General features: G+C 40.8%; 1 long non-coding RNA gene across 1 annotated transcript; it reads right to left on the bottom strand.

Moving 5' to 3' along the window:
• Positions 1 to 6,087: 6,087 nt before the first annotated feature.
• On the bottom strand, positions 6,088 to 7,021 carry LOC131992820 (uncharacterized). Its single transcript, XR_009396252.1, has 2 exons — positions 6,701 to 7,021; positions 6,088 to 6,289 (listed from the first exon to the last, which is right to left on the bottom strand). It is a non-coding gene; the product is annotated as an uncharacterized LOC131992820 (long non-coding RNA).
• Between the last annotated feature and the right edge of the window lie 931 nt (positions 7,022 to 7,952).

Below are 7,952 nucleotides of genomic sequence, written 5' to 3'. Positions count from 1 at the left end.
GTGGGAACATGAGTTGTGGTCCTTTACAACAGTAGTTCTCAACCTTGGGGTCGGGACCCCAATTGGGGTCTTGAGATGATTTCTGGGGGTCGCCAAATCATTTTGGGAGTCAGCTCTGTCTCCACTGTGTTAAAGTGTTCATGTGTTTTAGTCTTTTTGGTCATTTAATGTCTTTTTTTTGGTAATTTTGTGTGTTTTTTGGTAATTTTGTATCTTTTTTTGTGTCTTCTTTTGATCATTTTGTGTCTTTTTTTAGTCATTTTGTGTCTTTTTAGTCATTTTGTGTCTTTTTTGGTCATTTTGTGTCTTTTTTTGTCATTTTGTGTCTTATTTGGTCATTTTGTGTCTTTTCTGGTCATTTTGTGTCTTTTTTGGTCATTTTGTGTCTTATTTGGTCATTTTGTGTCTTTTCTGGTCATTTTGTGTCTTTTTTGGTCATTTTGTTTCCTTTTTTAGGTAATTTTGTTTCTTTTTTGGTCATTTTGTTTCCTTTTTTTGGTCATTTTGTTTCTTTTTTGGGTGATCTGAACTGTGCGTGTGAGATTGTGTTCAGTGAGCGGGGGTCGCGGACAACATGCATGTTAAATTGGGGGTCGCGACTCAAAAAGGTTGAGAACTACTGGTTTCCAACACCTTCCACACAGGGCTCATGACTTCCCTCTATTATATAATAACACACAATGTGTTTTGTTGTGCTGAGCGTTACGCAGCGTTCCCCTCAGGGCGCCGCGAGGCTTCAAACCAGGGACATCAGCTGCTCTTCCTCTTTACCAACATGTGAAGCAGTTTAATAGTTCTCTCCAGGTGCAGATGTCTCAGGTTTAGATGGAAAATACCAACGAGTAGAAGAGAGGAAGAGATGTGGAGTGAATGAAGTCCTCTCTGGAGACGGTTTGCTTCAGTGATTCTGACTCTAAATCGCTGCATCGTTTTCTCTCTGCAGGTTGAGAGGAGCTGAGAACTTTCACATCATTTGGATTAACTGAAGGATTCGTTCCTGTTCAGAACCAGAGGTGAGTGATTTATGTCCTTTACATGCAGCTGGTGCCTGGTAACTCCTCCTGCAGAGCTTCACTCAGGAGATGTGAGACGCTTTAGAGAAGACAAACACAAAAAAAGGTTTCCTGCTTTTCTTGTCTTGATGCTGTTAGTTCCTGTCTCTGATCCCAGAGCTGCTCTGGTTCTCTGGTTCTCTGGTTCCTGCAGCTGTTCTAACATCATCACTTCTCACTGAGCAGCAGCTTCCTACAGGAGCTCACAGGCAGCTGGGACACTTTACCTTATGGAAAGATCACTTTATTCCATGATGTGGTTCTGTTAGTCATGTAATATTGAGATATTTTCTTCTGTCTGAGGCTTTGATTGTTAAACTCTGACTGAATAATAACTAAAGATCTATTTTCCTTCATTTTTACTCTCCTTCTTCCCTTTTTTAGTCACGAATATTTAACGTTAAAGAGAAATAATGATGTTTCGGAATCAGAATCAGCTTCATTGGCCGTATATTTATACACATACAAGGAATTTGACTCTGTTTTTTTTGTGGACATATAAATGAAATATGATACACATCTTTTAAAAACAGTATCTATAAACAACAACAGTGACATTTGTAAACAGTAAGACATGGTTTTGGCTTCTGACACCTTTGTCTTTCTCAGAATTATTGATTCTGATCAAATCAAAGACACACTGAGGTTAAAATATCACAACTCTTAGTCCATCAATCGTTTTGATCACGTCAACTAAGACTTCTTTGGTTGATTAGTCGTTTTTTTATGCTTTTTTCATGCTGAATGACTTCTGAACACATCACAGGTAAACAGATTTAAAGGTGTGTCTTTGCAGTATTCTTTGTGTGGAAGCTGTCAGTTAAACCAACGTATCAACTGGTTGACAGAGTGAACGAGTGTAATAATTCCTTTAGTCTCTAAAAATGATCCAGTAATGCACAAAAATATTCAGAGCGAAGTCTGAAAGAATGAACATATTTATTTTTTTATTGCAGCATATGCTCAGTTGCCAGTTTATTTGGAAAACGAATGCAGTTAAACCTCAAAATGAAACTTTCTGCATCTGCGAGGAAACATTAGGACATAAATGTCATCATCGCAGGGATCATTCAGTTGTTGTGATGTGGTGATGTGTTTGAAAGGAATATATCCTGTACGTTTACAGGATATTAATATTAAAGATATTATATTAAAGATCGGGATAAAATAAACTGTTTTAGAGTAGTTTAGGTTTAATTTAAAGTCATTCGTTGGCTGTATTTACAGCTGTTAGACTGTATTTGATTCTAGTGAACAGTGTTCCATGTGAACCAGCAGCTGATTGTATTTTTCCTCTCTGTGAACCATCCTGAGACATTAAATCACTGTGACTCTGGTTCTCTGGAGGTGAAGTTCATGCTTCATGTCTATTGTCTGACTGTCTGATTGTCTGTCCTCTATATTTATCTGGAGGAGGAGGAAGTCGGGGGTGTTGCTGATGTTTTTCCAGTCTGGAGAAACAACAGAGTGAGATAATGAGCAGGACCACCTGTGAGGTGGAAACCCCCCGCTCTGATAATAAACAGAGTCATCGTTGGTCACGCTGCTCCGTCCACTTCCTGTTATCTCCAACTTGTTGTTGAGCGGACCTCCTTTGTCTCCATGATGGAAACAGGTTTAATAAGGTCAAACACTCATTTATTACCAGGAAGTTTGATAAAAACCTCTGTTTTATCTAAATACTGTCAGCTGTTTTCCAACGATCATTAATTCTGGAAATATGAGACATGATTGTTTTTATATTTCCTGCCATTTCAGCTCTGAATCAGAGTGATTTTTCTCAGTGTTTTGGTTTAATGTGACAGCTTTCTGTGAGGTTTTATAAGAGATGTGACTCTCAACACTCGACTCTTTGTCTGTATGAAAGAATTTATTCTTCTCACTTTACTCCCCCGAAACGCTCCGACAACAGCAACACGCTCCTTCATCCTCAGCTTCCACCTCTCCGTTTGGCCTTTTCACTCAGCGTGTCCCCTCGTTTGTCTCCGTCCCTCGTCTCCTCGTCTCCTTGTCTCCTCGCCTCCTACACATCCCATTAAGGTGATTTGCCAGGAGGATGGTATTACTTGATACTTTTTATTATCCGAGACTCAGGAGAGCCGGTGGCAGCGTTCCCCAGCGGTGCTTGGTTGTGATGGGGGGGAGGGTATCAGGTTTAGACCAGCTCTGGGCCCCGGGGCGCTGGGATCAAGGTCTCAGTTTGCAGGGGGAGTTAGTGTCAGAGCTGCAGGGACGTCAGGATTAAACTCTCATCTGAGCACAGAATACGCTGAGAACAATGCTAGAACCATCCAGAGAAGAGGCCAGAGACCCTCAGCACACTGTAAAAAATATTCTGTTTAATTTACGGTAAAATACCGGCAGCTGTGGTTGCCAGAACTTTACCGTAAAAAATACAGTGAGTGGGTTTTCTACTGTAAATTTAAATGTAAATATCAGCAAAATCTGTCATTTAGACTGAAAAATCACTTGCCATTTTAACCCTATTGTGTCTCTAATATAATTTCATGTCTCTTTTGGTCTTTTTCTGTCTTTTTTTTGGTAATTTTGTGTCTTTTTAGATAGTTTTGTGTCTCTTTTGGTCATTTTAGGTCCTTTGGTCTGCTATTATTTTTAGGGTAGTTATGTCCTTGTGACGTTATGTATTTCTCCATTCATTTTAAATGAAAAATCTAATATTTTTTACAGCAAAACTGTGTTTTCTAAAGTTTATGACAGAAAAAAGTAAAAGTTTTGTGCTATTCTTTGATTTACGGTCATTAAAAGTGTCTACTGCGGTGATATTACATTTTTAATTTCACGCCCTATTTCTGATATAATTTGACAGTGTTTTACTGTCATTTCTACAAACATTTTTTACAGTGCAGACTGACTGGTTTCTTCAGTCTGGGCCCCGAAAACAAAAGCTCGGGGATGTGAAGTGGAAGGACTTTCTGTGTTTATGGTCCCCGGGCTGTGAGGGGCTGAGGTGGGCTGGAAGTGGTTCACATAATGGGGACCGTGTTGGCCTGAGGGCCCCAGAGGCCCCCAGCAGCTCTCTAACAGGGAAACAGAGGAAATAGGTGTGAAAAAGTGATATTTTTCAAACTAATCCTTTAACAATAAAAACTTCAGCCTCAGAACTTTGCAAATAGCTGGAAGATGATATTGATACTTTCAGAAATGACGGCAGATATTACATGGAAAGATTATTTGTAGTTATTAGTTTGCCTAATTGGCAATTGGTCTAATGGCATTTTATGATCTGGGGATGAAAATGGTGAATATTTGTGAGGATATCGGAGCCAAGAGTTCCTCTTCCATGAGCTGCTGAATGTTTCAGTCTGATTAGCAACTTGAGACATGAGAATGAGTCGAGTTAACAGACAGATGGAGTTCTTTATGAATCCCAGAGGGGAGATTGTGTTGTCATAGCAGCAGGTGACGAGAGAAAGTTTAAAAAGTCCAGACTAGCAAAGATAACACCAGGCAGATATGTAGAGGGGCTAGTTCAGTTAAAGTAGAGCAGCAACACAGGGACATCAGTGCAAAAATGTTCAAGATATTCAGATATAAGACACGACGTCTGATTGGACTTCAACATCATTAATTCTGGAAATATGACACATGATTGTTTTTATAATTCCTGCTATTTCAGCTCTAAATCAGAGTGATTTTTTTTCAGTGTTTTGGTTTAATCTGACAGCTTTTTGTGAGGTGTTTTATACTTTTATACTTACTCTTCTCACTTTACTCCCCATGCTACTACAGCTGCATTGATTGGACTTACCTGAGCTCAGAAAAAGATAAAATACAACAAACGGAAACCAGAAAACTTCAGATACCAACATCTTGTCAGGTTGCCAACAGATTCATGCAGATATCTGTTCATAGACAATAGAGCTGGGGTCCTCTTAATAAATAAACACTGTTTGATAATTAACAAACATGGATAAATGGATCAGGGGGTCCGTCACAAACTATTTTGATGCTTTTTTGACACTATATCACATTCTAAGTACTAAAGTTGAACCTGTTTTTACAAATTCTACTTAGGTTGGTTGATGTGACATTCCTAGTGTGTATCTTCAGTTACACATGCAACCAGCCTGCACCATTAAATGGATCAGAGGTGTAGGGTTTAAATATCCATGCTGGGATTAGTGGTCTACCTGCTCTGATCAGAGTCAGCAAAGGCTTATAGGGATGTTATTAGTTTTGCAGGGTTGATCATAAACTAAAGTATTTAGCAAGTTTATATGTTGACCTCCTGTTGTTGTGGGAACAGGACACATTTCATGTTGTTGGGGAGATATTGCAGTCTGTAACTAACGTGGCTAAAAAAAAGTGACATTTTTTCCGTGAACCTCCTGGAGTTGTGTTTGAGGTCACTGTTCTTTTCTCTTCTGGTTCCAGACTCTAACAGTAGTGGTTGTTGTGGCTGAGAGAGTCATTGTGATGGATGTTATCTGTGTTTTGTTGCTGCTCGGCTTCTTTAATCCTCCTCAAACACCACAATCTGATATTGAAGCGCTCCGAGATGCCACACACACTGAGTCAGACAAAACCTCTCTTCTGTGGCACTCAACAATCTTTTCCCAAGATGGCGATCCACAGTATCCAGACCCTAGTGGCCCCCCACTCTGACACGCTGTGATGTGTCAGATGCTCTTTGTTTTCCATCAGCCTCTTCACCCTGCTGGCTGGGCTCACCATGCTGGGCTGTTGGTCAATAAGAGAAGAGGAGGGATTGTTGACCTTCCTCGCTGAGGCCCAGCTGAAGAACCACGTCCTCCTGCTGCACCTCAGCAGACTGAGGCCCCGTTTACACCAGGACGCTTGAAAAACGACAAAATATTTTATGGGAAGTGCCTTTCGTTTAGACGGTGACGGCGTTTTTGGGGCTTAAAAACGAAAAAATCTGAAACCACCCTCCAAAGTGTAAAAGTGTAATCCTCTCCTCCGTAGCGTGTCGTCTACACTGACAAGACACAAAACTCTGATCTGATCTGCTCACGTCACGTATGTGTTTACGTCACATACATGCTCCAGGACAGGAAATAAAGAAACGTGGGATTATTTCCATGGTGGGACCTTCAAGCTGCTCTGGCAGCTCTAATAAACTTACAGGAGTCTTTCCACCAAATGTCCAGGATATGTACAGATAGTATTAGTGAACAGAGAAGGATCTGGAATTACCTCCGTCACATTCTGGATGCAGCGATTGGTGGGAGGAGCCAGACGGCTGTGAACGAGACCTGGGAGATCTAGTGATGGTGGAGAACTTTGTGGAAGGAGGAGTAATGGACAAAAAAAGACACAAAATGACAAAAAAAGACACAAATTGACAAAAAAAGACACAAATTGACCACAAAAAGACACAAATTGACAAAAAAGACACAAATGGACAAAAAAAAAGATGCAAAATAGCCAAAAAAAGACATAAAAAATAACGGAAAAAGACACAAAATGACAAAAAAAATACACAAAATGGCCAAAGACAAAAATTGACCACAGAAAGACGCAAAATAAGCAAAAAAAGAGACACAAAATGACCAAAAAAGACACTAAATGACCAAAAAAGATGCAAAATAACCAAAGAAAGACACAAATTGACCACAAAAAGATGCAAAATGGCCAAAAACCAGCCAGACGGCTGTGAACGAGACCTGGGAGATCTAGTGATGGAGGAGAACTTTGTGGAAGGAGTAGCTGATGAAAATGTGTGGCGTGAAAACTTCTGCATGCCCAAAGATGCTCTTATGGCTTTAAGTGATGCCGCCTGGCTGCATACAATCACATTCACACACTTTAGATCACCGTATCAGCAGATTTCCTCCTGAAAACGCTCGTCTAAACCAGGAATAAAAAGTGAAGACGAGACGCCACTTTTGCGTCTTCTGTTCAGACCGTCATCATGTAAACGGAGCCTTACACACAGCCGGTCAGATGGTTTAACCAGATGTTTCCAGATGTTTCCAGGGGAAACAGGCGAGCGCTAACACTCAGATCTAATAGAGGTGTTCATGTTTTGTGTCCACATGTGTTTTTATTCTGTTCCCTGTATGTATTTGGAGTAAAAAGACTCGTGGGAGAGGTGGATTTGTTTTCTTTCCCCCTCATGATGCTTGTTTCTCAGACTCTCAGTATGAGGTGTTGGCTCTGTGAGCTCCTCACCTCCAGCAGGTGTTCTCCCTCCCTCCCTGCTGACTCTGCTGTGGGACTCCTTCTCTCCTTCCCTTCCTTCTCTCTTTCCCTTCCTCCTCTCTTTCCCACGCTCCCGTCTCTTCCCCCGGAGCTCCAGTGTTGGGATTTCCTCACCTTCAACACATCGTGTGTTTACGCTCCAACAGTCCTCCTCCACAGAGTTCATAAATTAAGGACTAAGCGGTGGAGATATCTCTCCCACTGAGACATGTTGGACTAGAACCGCCGCTGACATCAGCGTAATGGATAAAAACGATGTGGCGTGACCTCGGAGGGAAATGTATCTGTCTCTGACCTCAGCTGTCCTATTAAAGAAACGGATCGCTGTCAGATACAGGAACAAGACGTGGAGGTTGATCTGCTGGAGAAACAGAGAACATTTCATGCAGCTTAACATGGAAATGTGTTTCTTTCAGCGAGAAACTATTAACACCTTCAACGTTTGTGTTGAAGTCATGAAAGGAGATAGTTCAGAGCTGGTTAGCTTTAGCACTGAGCTACATGTGTCACACAGGGCTCATAGTCTCCAACATGCTGAACTAATGTTTTTAAGGTTAGGAACATGCTTGTAATTGAATATAGAGACCCCACGATACCATATTATTGCAGTATTCCACAATATGCTGAGTATTTTGATTCCATGTAATTCAGAAGAAGTTGAAGTCGGAATAGTTTTACATTGGGTTTGGGTGGGATTGATATGAATGAAATGAA

The sequence above is a fragment of the Centropristis striata genome, chromosome 19, assembly GCF_030273125.1.
Source record: "Centropristis striata isolate RG_2023a ecotype Rhode Island chromosome 19, C.striata_1.0, whole genome shotgun sequence".
Classification (NCBI taxonomy): Eukaryota; Metazoa; Chordata; class Actinopteri; order Perciformes; family Serranidae; genus Centropristis; species Centropristis striata.
Note: the sequence above shows the minus strand (reverse complement) of the source record. Positions and strands in the feature narration are given on the sequence as shown.